The 14,359-nt window shown below is 36.7% G+C and overlaps 1 long non-coding RNA gene and 1 pseudogene across 4 annotated transcripts; both read right to left on the bottom strand.

The window, feature by feature from the left end:
• Positions 1–1,781: 1,781 nt before the first annotated feature.
• Positions 1,782–4,083, bottom strand: LOC110915635. Of its 4 annotated transcripts, XR_004860083.1 has the most exons (6): positions 3,894–4,081; positions 3,708–3,757; positions 3,325–3,608; positions 3,145–3,197; positions 2,019–2,467; positions 1,782–1,925 (listed from the first exon to the last, which is right to left on the bottom strand). It is a non-coding gene; the product is annotated as an uncharacterized LOC110915635 (long non-coding RNA). The 4 variants fall into 4 exon arrangements; XR_004860082.1 differs by having other exon boundaries at positions 3,325–3,757; positions 3,894–4,083; XR_002579121.2 differs by having other exon boundaries at positions 3,708–4,080.
• An 885-nt stretch (positions 4,084–4,968) lies between these two features.
• On the bottom strand, positions 4,969–6,263 carry LOC118479496 (annotated as a pseudogene).
• Between the last annotated feature and the right edge of the window lie 8,096 nt (positions 6,264–14,359).

Here is a 14,359-nt window from a genome sequence, read left to right as displayed (position 1 = left end):
TATAAACCAAACCACCTGTTTCGAAAACGAAAAAACGTCAAATTTTTCCAAAATTTACACTACCGTCGGAACGTCAAGGGGCGAGGCTACCCCTTATAACACTATAGGTCCGCCCCTACGTAGCATATTGGCATATTCAAATAAATATATGCAAAATTCGGTTAGCAAACATTTGACTTCACATATAATTTAATAAAACTGGTACCACTTAGTCAAATGCCTATCATGTCCCCGCGCGTTGCCGCGAGTACTTATATTTTTTTGGCTCACGTTGCATGACGGTTCACAATAAGGTTCTCCACTTACAGTTCACAATAAGGTTCTCCACTTATAAACACATCGGTTGTTAAGTTAACGAAAAATAATAAAACTAAAGATACATATAGAACAGATAATTAATGACAACAATGACATATATGATTAGTAATTCATAATCATAATTTTTTTGAAAAAAAAAAAAGCATTTCATATTAAAAGAACTAAAATGGATCCTTCTAAACAGATTCTAGATTCTGGACTACCAGAGTAAGAAAGGAGTTGGGTGCATAAATAAGTCATATTTTCCATTTTGTTTTGGTTCGGCAATATGTAGTTCACATAAGTATATGTTTTTGTTTTCTAACACAAATAAGTAAACAACTAAAAGTATAAACATATAGCATATTTGAAGTTAAAAGATAAGAATGCCATATCAATAAAGACTACATACATTTGAACCATTAGTCATGAGAAATATTTGAAGTATTTGCAAGCAGTGGCGGATCCAACCCTATTTTGTGGGTTCATATGAGCCCACTTGGTTTGGTAAAAACAGGAAAAAAAAAATTAGTGAAAACCTTGTATGATTTTGAAAAAATTAGTGAGAATATATCAAAAAGAACCCACTGAAAAAATTTCTAGATCCGCCACTGCTTGCAAGCAAACATTGTCACAACAAAACTATTCATTGCCTATATTAGTATAAAAATTCATGTGGAAGTATATAAAATGTGACTTGCTAAACAAATGATTTTTTCTAAAACTACATAAATACACCTTCTCCATAGAATGCAAAATGAAACCAGTGATATAATCCCCAAACAAAGGGACAAACTATATCTTTGTGTATAGAAACAAAATTTATAATTTAATCGTGATTATCACCTTATCGGGTGATGTCATAACCTAACCCGTGTTACCTGTATGACTAAAAGAAACGTTGTCCGCCTGCGCGCCAAGTCATCTGCAAGCGTCTATATACCACGAAACCCTGAAGCACCTATATAAAAAGCGTCTATATACCGCCTGAAGCGCCTCCGTTATTTCACAAGACATGAATAAAATTCCAATGCTGGGCACCACCTTATAGTATTCAGGCAAAATTCCTCTATATATACCACGAAACCCTGCTGTGTCGTAAACCGAAAAGCTAATTGCTAGATTCGGACCAACACCCTGTAAAAAGTATTCAGTCAGTTGAGTGATATTTTAGATATAAAAAACCATTAGCGTATAGAAATGATACCAATAAACAAGCATCCGAGTCCTTTATAGAGGCCGAAGATGCCCTCTTCCCTGCTGATGGTGCGTAACGCGTGCGATATATACCTCTGTAATATATAACATTTCTCTGCAAGATATAAGAAAAGGTTTATATACAACAAAAGGCGTGAGGCGCTACGATGCGTTTAGGTCCTAAAAGCCAACGTGCGAGATGTACATGATGCATTGCTACGACGCGCTTTTTAAGCACATGTTTTTAAGTTTATGATAATCGATTATTCCTAATTTCCTACCTGTGCTGAAAGGCGGGTCCGTACAAGATCCAACGGGTATGTAACAGAAGCGACAGTTATCCCAGCCAATCCACCACCAGCTAGTCGTATAAACAAGCCAGTGCTTATATTCGACTCACCATTCTCGGCTCTCATTATCAGTTGCAGAAACTATAAATTTCCAAAAAAAAGAATATTATAAATTTAATATTTTTAAGCAATTTATATAGTCAAGAATGGTCAACCAGCAAAGGACGTTTGTACCAGCATTCTTGTAGTGTTCAAATGCACAGAAACTAAAGGGCGAGTAAGGCAGACGGTGAGCAACCGTGACCAGATTCCCCTTCCAGAATGCGCGAAATCCTTCTTCGTTGACTATACGTGAAGCCTCACGCTATAACGCTGACTTTCGTAATGTGGATGCATCAGAGTGCATATCTTGCACCCATGTTGAGAATGGTATACGAATCAATAGACTGGTTAACAATGTTTTTTGATTACATGGAAGTAGCGTGCGGGAGCATGTTCTCTTTCGAATGTGTGAGTCGATAGTAATGCACACCAGTCCTTGCAGTTGCAGACACTCTTACACTTGGCCGCTTCCTTGGCTGGTAGACAACGCTTATGTACCATTTTTAACTGGGTCTGCAGGCAAATCTTTAGAGCAATGTTTGCATCTTTTGCTTTTGGTCCCCGTCATTGTCTTTAAACTTCTGAAAATCAATATAAAAAAACCACAAAGTTAATACAATTATGACCAGTCAAGTTTTTTGCGACTTTGCGCTAAATTAGTTACAAGTATGAGTAAACCGTAATTTGCGTAATCAATATGTACGGGTCAAACGGGTCTATATGCACATAATTTTTTGTATTCGCCTCGGATTCGCACTGCATCAACCTGCGAACAGCCCTGTTTTCAGCCCTGTTTTCGACTATTCATGTGCTTTTGTGCAAACTGGTATGGTGTTACATGGTCTCGAGTATGGAGTTATCTACTTGTTGACTGTTTGTGCGCTTTTTTGTGAACGGGTCAGGTTTAGAAAAATTAAGAGTTACTAAAATTTAAGAAATTGTGTTATAACAATAGTTGACCCGTTTGGCTGGGCTTGTGTATGGAGTTATCGAGTCTCCATGCGTTTTGACTTCAACGGGTGAGGTTTAGGAAAAAAAATTAAGAATTAGTAAAATTTAAGATTTAGTGTTATAATAACGTTAGACGATAGCTGACACGTTTGCTCGGGATGCAAACTGGTATGGTCTTACAAATTGGTCAACAGTTATCTCAAAAACAACGCAGCTACAATCAAATTTCACTATTTACATTTGTAAAAAAAAACAAAAAGAATCAACAACGACTTCAACAAAAACATCGTTTAAGAAAGACAGTAACCTTTTATTTCCCATGCAGTTCAAGCCTTTAGCTATACTCAGCCATCTATGTACCTGTAATGATGACAAACAGATATATGATTTTAACATTAGAATCTTTTCAACAAAGCAAATGTATCAATTTCTTGAGAAACGCTAATTTCAAATAATATGTTGAAAGTAACAACAAACTAATGCATACCAGATATGAGAATTGGGTTTATGCTTGACAGACTCGAGCTGAAGAAGGCTTGATCAGGTATGTAACTGGTATGTAAGTTTGACTGATTGCCAAAGTCAACAAACTATAAATTTCTACAAGAAGTTGTAATTTAGCCACCAAACCCATCCCATTTGGTCTATTACCAAATTCAGATCTATAATAATGGGTCAAAACGACTTAGTCGAGCTGAGTGAATCTAGCCACCAAACCCATCCCACATCCACTCAACCTTCCTCAACAAAGAAGCTGCTAACGAGCATAATCTTAACATCTAATGATGAATTGTTCGTTATGTCGTTGAATAAAAAAACAACTTTATTTAACAAGTAGTGAGCGCCGGAAAAGAATGTTCAGAACCTTACCTCGTTATAAATTTCTTGACAATTTGCCCCCTTCACAATAAAAATTTAGTCTGCACACCATTAATAGAGCTGCGAAAAATCTGAAATCCAGATCTCATACCTTCAATTTAATGATGTACTCCTCTTAACAAAGAAGGAAATGACCTTCACGACTTAATTCCTTTTTTAGCTTTTCAAGCAACTGACCTACAATCGGAGAAGCAGTAACCACAATGAGAACAACCATGATCTAAGCCTTTAATCGACCCATCCACATGCCAATTACTTCTCTGGAGACTTACATTAACCTCTTTGTCCACCATATACAAACCCTAATTCTAAAAAAAACAAATGCAGTTAACTTATGAAAGCAACACAAACCAAAAATGTTAAACAGAAAAAAAAAAAACACAAACCTCAATGAAATGGCCCGTACCAATATCAACAAAAATCTTCTGAGAATCATCTTACGAAAAGATGAAGCAATTGCAGAACACCAGAATAGAGTCATGGGGTGATTGTAATATGAACAAAAACTTCAAGCGACATTTATACGAGACATCTACAAATCGTTCAAATTAGGTTACACTAAACAAAACAAAAATTAACACATATCTTAAATTCGAATCATGAATACTTTACCAGAGTATAAACCTCGATGAGAAGGAAAAAGAGGGTTATGATGAGGTTTTGTGAAAGAGATGATACTCGTATATAGCCGCAATCCTCTTCCTGGCACCACCATCTTCATCGGAACAGAGAGGGGAAACCTAACAGATGTAATCGCCTGGTTCGAGTTGTGATCTATTGATTTCAATTGATAATGGGATATTCAATCAGCCGTTTCATTTGATAGTTGGGATTCTGGATCTTAAATGCAGGAGGAGGGTTTCTCGAGTTTACCCCTAGAGCGTCTTAAAAAATTGTTCAATTTCCTATTCTATCTGCTTGGACTTATTTGTACATATTGTTTCAAAACTTGTACATATAGCAAAATTACATATAAAAAACCATTAGCGTATAGAAATGATACCAATAAACAAGCACCGAGTCCTTTATAGAGGCCGAAGATGCCCTCTTCCCTGCTGATGGTGCGTAACGCGTGCAAGCAAACATTGTCACAACAAAACTATTCATTGCCTATATTAGTATAAAAATTCATGTGGAAGTATATAAAATGTGACTTGCTAAACAAATGATTTTTTCTAAAACTACATAAATACACCTTCTCCATAGAATGCAAAATGAAACCAGTGATATAATCCCCAAACAAAGGGACAAACTATATCTTTGTGTATAGAAACAAAATTTATAATTTAATCGTGATTATCACCTTATCGGGTGATGTCATAACCTAACCCGTGTTACCTGTATGACTAAAAGAAACGTTGTCCGCCTGCGCGCCAAGTCATCTGCAAGCGTCTATATACCACGAAACCCTGAAGCACCTATATAAAAAGCGTCTATATACCGCCTGAAGCGCCTCCGTTATTTCACAAGACATGAATAAAATTCCAATGCTGGGCACCACCTTATAGTATTCAGGCAAAATTCCTCTATATATACCACGAAACCCTGCTGTGTCGTAAACCGAAAAGCTAATTGCTAGATTCGGACCAACACCCTGTAAAAAGTATTCAGTCAGTTGAGTGATATTTTAGATATAAAAAACCATTAGCGTATAGAAATGATACCAATAAACAAGCATCCGAGTCCTTTATAGAGGCCGAAGATGCCCTCTTCCCTGCTGATGGTGCGTAACGCGTGCGATATATACCTCTGTAATATATAACATTTCTCTGCAAGATATAAGAAAAGGTTTATATACAACAAAAGGCGTGAGGCGCTACGATGCGTTTAGGTCCTAAAAGCCAACGTGCGAGATGTACATGATGCATTGCTACGACGCGCTTTTTAAGCACATGTTTTTAAGTTTATGATAATCGATTATTCCTAATTTCCTACCTGTGCTGAAAGGCGGGTCCGTACAAGATCCAACGGGTATGTAACAGAAGCGACAGTTATCCCAGCCAATCCACCACCAGCTAGTCGTATAAACAAGCCAGTGCTTATATTCGACTCACCATTCTCGGCTCTCATTATCAGTTGCAGAAACTATAAATTTCCAAAAAAAAGAATATTATAAATTTAATATTTTTAAGCAATTTATATAGTCAAGAATGGTCAACCAGCAAAGGACGTTTGTACCAGCATTCTTGTAGTGTTCAAATGCACAGAAACTAAAGGGCGAGTAAGGCAGACGGTGAGCAACCGTGACCAGATTCCCCTTCCAGAATGCGCGAAATCCTTCTTCGTTGACTATACGTGAAGCCTCACGCTATAACGCTGACTTTCGTAATGTGGATGCATCAGAGTGCATATCTTGCACCCATGTTGAGAATGGTATACGAATCAATAGACTGGTTAACAATGTTTTTTGATTACATGGAAGTAGCGTGCGGGAGCATGTTCTCTTTCGAATGTGTGAGTCGATAGTAATGCACACCAGTCCTTGCAGTTGCAGACACTCTTACACTTGGCCGCTTCCTTGGCTGGTAGACAACGCTTATGTACCATTTTTAACTGGGTCTGCAGGCAAATCTTTAGAGCAATGTTTGCATCTTTTGCTTTTGGTCCCCGTCATTGTCTTTAAACTTCTGAAAATCAATATAAAAAAACCACAAAGTTAATACAATTATGACCAGTCAAGTTTTTTGCGACTTTGCGCTAAATTAGTTACAAGTATGAGTAAACCGTAATTTGCGTAATCAATATGTACGGGTCAAACGGGTCTATATGCACATAATTTTTTGTATTCGCCTCGGATTCGCACTGCATCAACCTGCGAACAGCCCTGTTTTCAGCCCTGTTTTCGACTATTCATGTGCTTTTGTGCAAACTGGTATGGTGTTACATGGTCTCGAGTATGGAGTTATCTACTTGTTGACTGTTTGTGCGCTTTTTTGTGAACGGGTCAGGTTTAGAAAAATTAAGAGTTACTAAAATTTAAGAAATTGTGTTATAACAATAGTTGACCCGTTTGGCTGGGCTTGTGTATGGAGTTATCGAGTCTCCATGCGTTTTGACTTCAACGGGTGAGGTTTAGGAAAAAAAATTAAGAATTAGTAAAATTTAAGATTTAGTGTTATAATAACGTTAGACGATAGCTGACACGTTTGCTCGGGATGCAAACTGGTATGGTCTTACAAATTGGTCAACAGTTATCTCAAAAACAACGCAGCTACAATCAAATTTCACTATTTACATTTGTAAAAAAAAACAAAAAGAATCAACAACGACTTCAACAAAAACATCGTTTAAGAAAGACAGTAACCTTTTATTTCCCATGCAGTTCAAGCCTTTAGCTATACTCAGCCATCTATGTACCTGTAATGATGACAAACAGATATATGATTTTAACATTAGAATCTTTTCAACAAAGCAAATGTATCAATTTCTTGAGAAACGCTAATTTCAAATAATATGTTGAAAGTAACAACAAACTAATGCATACCAGATATGAGAATTGGGTTTATGCTTGACAGACTCGAGCTGAAGAAGGCTTGATCAGGTATGTAACTGGTATGTAAGTTTGACTGATTGCCAAAGTCAACAAACTATAAATTTCTACAAGAAGTTGTAATTTAGCCACCAAACCCATCCCATTTGGTCTATTACCAAATTCAGATCTATAATAATGGGTCAAAACGACTTAGTCGAGCTGAGTGAATCTAGCCACCAAACCCATCCCACATCCACTCAACCTTCCTCAACAAAGAAGCTGCTAACGAGCATAATCTTAACATCTAATGATGAATTGTTCGTTATGTCGTTGAATAAAAAAACAACTTTATTTAACAAGTAGTGAGCGCCGGAAAAGAATGTTCAGAACCTTACCTCGTTATAAATTTCTTGACAATTTGCCCCCTTCACAATAAAAATTTAGTCTGCACACCATTAATAGAGCTGCGAAAAATCTGAAATCCAGATCTCATACCTTCAATTTAATGATGTACTCCTCTTAACAAAGAAGGAAATGACCTTCACGACTTAATTCCTTTTTTAGCTTTTCAAGCAACTGACCTACAATCGGAGAAGCAGTAACCACAATGAGAACAACCATGATCTAAGCCTTTAATCGACCCATCCACATGCCAATTACTTCTCTGGAGACTTACATTAACCTCTTTGTCCACCATATACAAACCCTAATTCTAAAAAAAACAAATGCAGTTAACTTATGAAAGCAACACAAACCAAAAATGTTAAACAGAAAAAAAAAAACACAAACCTCAATGAAATGGCCCGTACCAATATCAACAAAAATCTTCTGAGAATCATCTTACGAAAAGATGAAGCAATTGCAGAACACCAGAATAGAGTCATGGGGTGATTGTAATATGAACAAAAACTTCAAGCGACATTTATACGAGACATCTACAAATCGTTCAAATTAGGTTACACTAAACAAAACAAAAATTAACACATATCTTAAATTCGAATCATGAATACTTTACCAGAGTATAAACCTCGATGAGAAGGAAAAAGAGGGTTATGATGAGGTTTTGTGAAAGAGATGATACTCGTATATAGCCGCAATCCTCTTCCTGGCACCACCATCTTCATCGGAACAGAGAGGGGAAACCTAACAGATGTAATCGCCTGGTTCGAGTTGTGATCTATTGATTTCAATTGATAATGGGATATTCAATCAGCCGTTTCATTTGATAGTTGGGATTCTGGATCTTAAATGCAGGAGGAGGGTTTCTCGAGTTTACCCCTAGAGCGTCTTAAAAAATTGTTCAATTTCCTATTCTATCTGCTTGGACTTATTTGTACATATTGTTTCAAAACTTGTACATATAGCAAAATTACATTTTTGTACATCACTTCTTCTTTTTATAATAATATAGATACTATTAGATTAATCGAGTAATTAATATATCTTTCCATAGGAGTAGAATCAAATACAAACCACATTTCGCATACAAATGGTAAGAACCATTTAAAAAGTGTTACGTGACATCCAACCAGTTATAAAGAAATGATAAAATAATATCATAAATAATATCAATTATATTGAGTTCCCTATAAGGGCATGTTTGGCTAAGCTTTTTGAAAACAACTTATTGACTTATTGGCTTTTTTAAAAGTCAGGATGAAGTGACTTTTTGGAAAAGTCACTTTTCCCCCTCACATACACCCTCATTGCCAAACACCATTTTAGAGCTTATGACTTTTCGAAAAGCCAATAAGTCAATAAGTTGTTTCAAAAAGTTTAGCTAAACATGCCCTAAGTATGCTAACAAACAATTAATTGTTTATTTGGATATTTCTTTTGTTTACAATGTGCTGATTAAGAAAAGTGCTGATATCATACAAATATGTGCTAAAATCAATTATCTTAATTAATTTTCATGTGCTAATATAATTCAAAAGTGGTACTTTAATGTATGTATTGTTTTGATATGTGTTAATTTAACTTTTTTAAGTACTAGGATCTGTTCTTACGGTTTATAAGATAAATAAGGTTTGTTCCAAAACCAACCCCTCTTTCCATAAGTCATGGTAAGATAAAGTGTGAATTCTATCATATCATTATCAACCATATCTCAATGGTCATTAATAATCAATAGATACATTTTTTTTAACTTAATTCCATATCATTCCACACGAAAAAGGGCAATTACAAAGCAATGGTAGGTAGTCGGGCAACAAGTTGCGCCGGCACCCCCTTTTGAATGGAAAAACCAATTCTACTAAATATAAAGTTTGAAACCTTTACGCTCTGTTCCCAAGTTAACTTAACGAGGGATAAGAAAAGAAAGCAAAAGTGAGAAAGGAAAGGATGAGAAAGAAAAAAAAAGATGACTTTCCCACCGCTTCCTCCCAAATCGGAAGGAAAGAAAAATTAAAGAATTTAGCCTAGTTTTCCTGTCATTTCCTTTCTTTTCCTTCCTTAAATGAAACTCGGGAACACAAGATGTTTTATTTTCCTTTCTTTTCTTTCCTTAAATGAAACTCTGGAACACAAAATATTTTTACTTTCTTTCTGTTTCCTTTCCTTTCCTTCCGTTACTAAACTCTGGAACACATGTTAGCGACGAAGAATTATTATTAACGACTTTTTGAACCCGATTCAAGAGTTGCACAACGTCAGGAGCGAGACCACCAAAGGTATCAAACGCAAAAGGGACAAACACATGCTGATTCTCCCGGCAGGCTTTCTCATGTTTTGCCACTTTGCTCGCCTCTGCCTTGAGCACCGCTTGCCCTACGACAAAGACCTTGTCCTTAAGCCCGACAAGGGGGGGGACTCCAGTTAGATCTACACAAGCGTGTTTCCCCCTTCCCATCCAAACAAAAGGATGTCCGCTGGGCGTAAAGTGGACCTCCCCTCTAAGGGGTCAGTCAGGAAATTTACTGGAGCCTCCTTTTTGGCAGAGATCCCTGCCCGCTTAAGAACATCACATAACACATCTCTCACCCAATCATGCCGATATTTAAACCCTGGTAGCTCTTTACAGTGGATCGCGTGCTCGCCGAAAGAATCCAAACACGCTTTGCGGCATACCGGACATGGCTCGTCAACTGGGAACAAAGGAATCATCAGTCGGTATCTAAGGATAGCACGGTATTCCACAGCCGACATGTGTTGCCCCAAGCCTTCAATAGGTGCGACAGACAGGAAATCCTAAGCATGTGAGGCACGTAGAAATTCAAACACAGCTCTTTGCCAATGGGATAAAGCAAACTTCTCTTCAAATCTCTTGACAATTTCGCCATATAGATACATTAACCAATGTATTTGTTTTTTTTTTTTTACGAAATGGTGAAACATCAATGAAAGTCTTGGAGAAGAGGCTTCGAAGATATAAGTTTCGTTTAGTATAATTATGTAACTTTAAGTTTGAGTTTCGGTCTATAACAGTTTTGGTAATGTTTTATGGGTTGCTCTTAGCTACTTGTTGAGGGTCTGTCATTTTTTCTAATAGAATGTCGTTGCCGTTAAAAAACAGTGCTAACTTTTATTTCATCTTTCAAAGTGCCCATTTGAGAGTTGATTTGTAGAATTAAGGGGTAATAGTTTTGCCAATGATCTCTAGATCAAGTGGTGGAAGGCTTGTATCTCTCTTGAGAGATGCAGGTTTAACTCTCACTTGGTGTAGAGTGAGGCACTGGTGGGCAATGATAGGAGACCCAGGGAAACCTGGGTTGGATCCTTGAGCCAAACGGGTTTTACCGGTAATTTCACTGTCGTGCCTACAGGCGGGTGGGTTACCGGGTTTTCCCTAGAATTGGTGGTGGACTCGGGTTACTCTCGGAGTACTCCGTTTATCCAGTGGGTGCCCCAAGAATGCTCGAGATTGATTCTGTTAGCCGTTCAAAAAAAAGGGGTAATAGTTTTGTTAAAGGAGAGTTAATTGGGTGATGTCGATTTTGCAATGTATCAATTTTGCATTTTGGATGTGCATTCTTGAGAAATAAGAGTGAATATTGTTATTTTATTTTAATGAATTACATAGTGCCATTCGAGTGAGGCAACATGTTAACTCGCTTAGACATTTGTTTATACGTCTGTCCTCTTCTTCCTCAATTTTTGTAAAAGAAATATATTTTCAAGCTCTTTTTATCGCAATATGAAAATAATTTTATGTTTTTGTTTAGGAATGATGGATTAAATGGTAATTCATTTGTTTTCTTTATATCGCGATATGTTTAGTTAAAGTGCCTAACACTATAGAGTCTAGAACATGTGTGGTAATTTTTGTTTTAGTAAATGTGAACCCAAAAATATGTAAATTAATTAGTAGACATGTGTTCGTTGAAACTTGATGACTTCAATAAAAAGCTTTTCTGCTTGTCTCTTATCGGAATACTAGTAGGGTGCCCGCGCGATGCGGCGGGAGCGACACTTTGCATTGCAAAACTCATTTCTGATAGTTTTCTTATTCGTATAATATTTATGATAACATTATTGTGGTGGATATATATCATAAGTTTACACATATGTAAAAGTTTTGTTCTTTTATAAAAAATAATAACCAAAAGACAAAAAATATTGTTTTTTTTTTGTATAGAAATTAATAATCAAAAGACAAAAAATAAAAGATAAGTTGTTATAATTGTAAAGTTTGTTTATTTTATTGGTTAAACTATAAAGTATAATTTTATTCTATAAAGTTCATAACTTTTTATAAATATCCACATAGTACTTATCCAATAAACTTTAAGTTTAAAATTTTTGTTTTTATAAAAATAAAAAAAAGTATTTGACTCGTAAGTACGTTTTAGAGCTTTAACTTAAATTGTTAAATTTCGGGTTTTTACAAATATAAAAAAATTTATATTTTTATAAGATTTCATAAACTGTTTTTATAAAAAAATAGGATGATAAGAGTTTATATCTTAATTAACTTTATATCATACTAAGTTCAAATTTTTAGTTCCTAACTAATCTTATCTATATGAGTCTACTTTTAACTAATAATCCCTAAAAATATGCAACAGAATCTACTACTATGTATCTAGTCAAGTTGGTAAATAATTATTTTAGAACTGACTAATATTATCTTTTTTTTTTTTTTTTGAGCGGCTAATTTCATTCAACAAAAACTAGCGAGACGCTAGCACCAACGAATTACACAACGAAATCAAAGATACACCAATCTCTCCAAGAAATACTATTTAACTTTGCTCTGTTCTTAACCCAAAGATAACTAAGGGATCTAATATCTTCGAACGCCTTCATTACACCTCTCCTTTTGTCTGGGAATATAGCCTCATTTCTGAACTTCCACACACACCATACACAAGTCATCAAAATCCCATACACAATCTTTGACATCTTCCGATCTAGACGAGTTGTGAAAGGCAAGATCATCAGGTCCTCAAGAGAAAAAAGAAAAATGGGTGGCAACTTACACCACGAGGCTACCCGGTTCCATATTTCCGAAGCAAATCTACACTCTATGAATAGATGCTCGCATGATTCTTCTAAGTCTTCGCACAACCTGCAATAAGGGGAGCTGACTTGCACGTTCCTTTTAACAAGAGCGTCGACAGTGGGAATTCTATTATTCAAGGCCTTCCATAAAAAGATGTTTGCTTTTTTTGGGATCCATCCATTCCATTTCAGCGCCACAATATCATTTTGAGGGGCCACTTCCTGCAAAACTTTTTTCATAGACAACACTGAGAATTTTTTTGATGGGTCAGCCTTCCAAATCCATTCATCCTGAACGTTCGAGATTGCAGTATTCTTAAGGAGATCCGTTAAAGCAATCAGATCATCTTCTTCGGCTGATACAAGCTGAGTCCTTTTCCAGCTCCATTTCCAAAATAACCTTCCTTCCGTAACCTCAAAACACTGCTTCACTAAAATGCCTTTTTCTTTTGCGAGAGCAAAGAGACGGGGAAACACCTCTTTTAGTGGTTGAGATCCGATCCACGAGTCCAACCAAAACCTGATTTTGCCTCCATTACCCAACTTCCCCACAATGAGATTAGGCAACTTGATGTTTGATTTAGCTAAAATGTTATCCAGTTTGGCTATCACATTCCAAGTTCCTGTAAGGTTATTTGCAAAAGGAAGGAAAGGCCATGACCTGTTAGAATGATGCAGGGAGCAAATTACACGTCTCCACAAGGCATTTTCTTCGGTTTTAAAGCGCCACCACCACTTGGTGAGAAGGGCTATGTTTATTTCCCTTAGGGGAGTTAAACCCAACCCGCCATCCTCCTTCGGCTTTGTAATATTGTCCCAACCGATCCAGTTAATCTTATGTTGCCCTTCATTACACCCCCAAAAAAACCTCCTCCTTCTAGCTTCCATCATTTCTATAATTTTTACGGGCGCCTTAAAAATAGAGAAGAAATATGTAGGGAGCGTTTCCATAACTGATTTTAAAAGGGTTAGCCTCCCACCCACCGAGAGAACAGACTTCTTCCAAAGAGAGAGCCTCTTATCAAAAGCATCAAGAACCACCGACCAGTGCGCCGCCTTATTCATATTTGCCCCAATGATCATCCCTAAGTATGGGGTCGGAAGGGAGCCCGATCTACAACCGATAAGACCCGCAAATCTGGAAACCTCATCTTGTTGCACACCCACCCCGAATAACTTTGATTTCGCCAAATTAATCTTGAGCCCTGAGACTAGATGGAAAATCCTAAGAAATCTGGACATATTTTTAACGTTTGATTTCGACCATTCACCAAGCAGCAAGGCATCATCAGCAAAGAGGAGGTGCGATATTGACGGTCCGTTATTAGGACAAGAGAATCCTTTAAATAAACCATCTTCCACCAACTTATCCAGAAATTTCGTGAAAGCCTCCATACCAAGGATAAAGAGAAAAGGAGATAAGGGGTCGCCTTGTCTTATCCCTCTTTGGAAGCGAAACTCGAAAGTCGGAGATCCATTAACCAGCACCGAAGACTTAGCCGACGAGAGAACCCCTGAAATCCAATTCCTCCATTTCACTGGAAACTCCATTTGCTCTTGCACTCGGTCGATAAATTTCTAGTTTATATGATCAAAAGCTTTTTCCAAGTCAATTTTGAAGAGGAGAAGTTTAGACTTTTTCTTTTTAGCCCAGGCGATAATCTCATTGATGATGAGGGGACCGTCAACAATATTCCGATCTTTTAAAAAAGCAGATTGATTAACA

Source organism: Helianthus annuus, chromosome 6, assembly GCF_002127325.2.
Source record: "Helianthus annuus cultivar XRQ/B chromosome 6, HanXRQr2.0-SUNRISE, whole genome shotgun sequence".
Lineage (NCBI taxonomy): Eukaryota > Viridiplantae > Streptophyta > Magnoliopsida > Asterales > Asteraceae > Helianthus > Helianthus annuus.
This window is presented reverse-complemented; position numbering and strand designations above follow the sequence as displayed.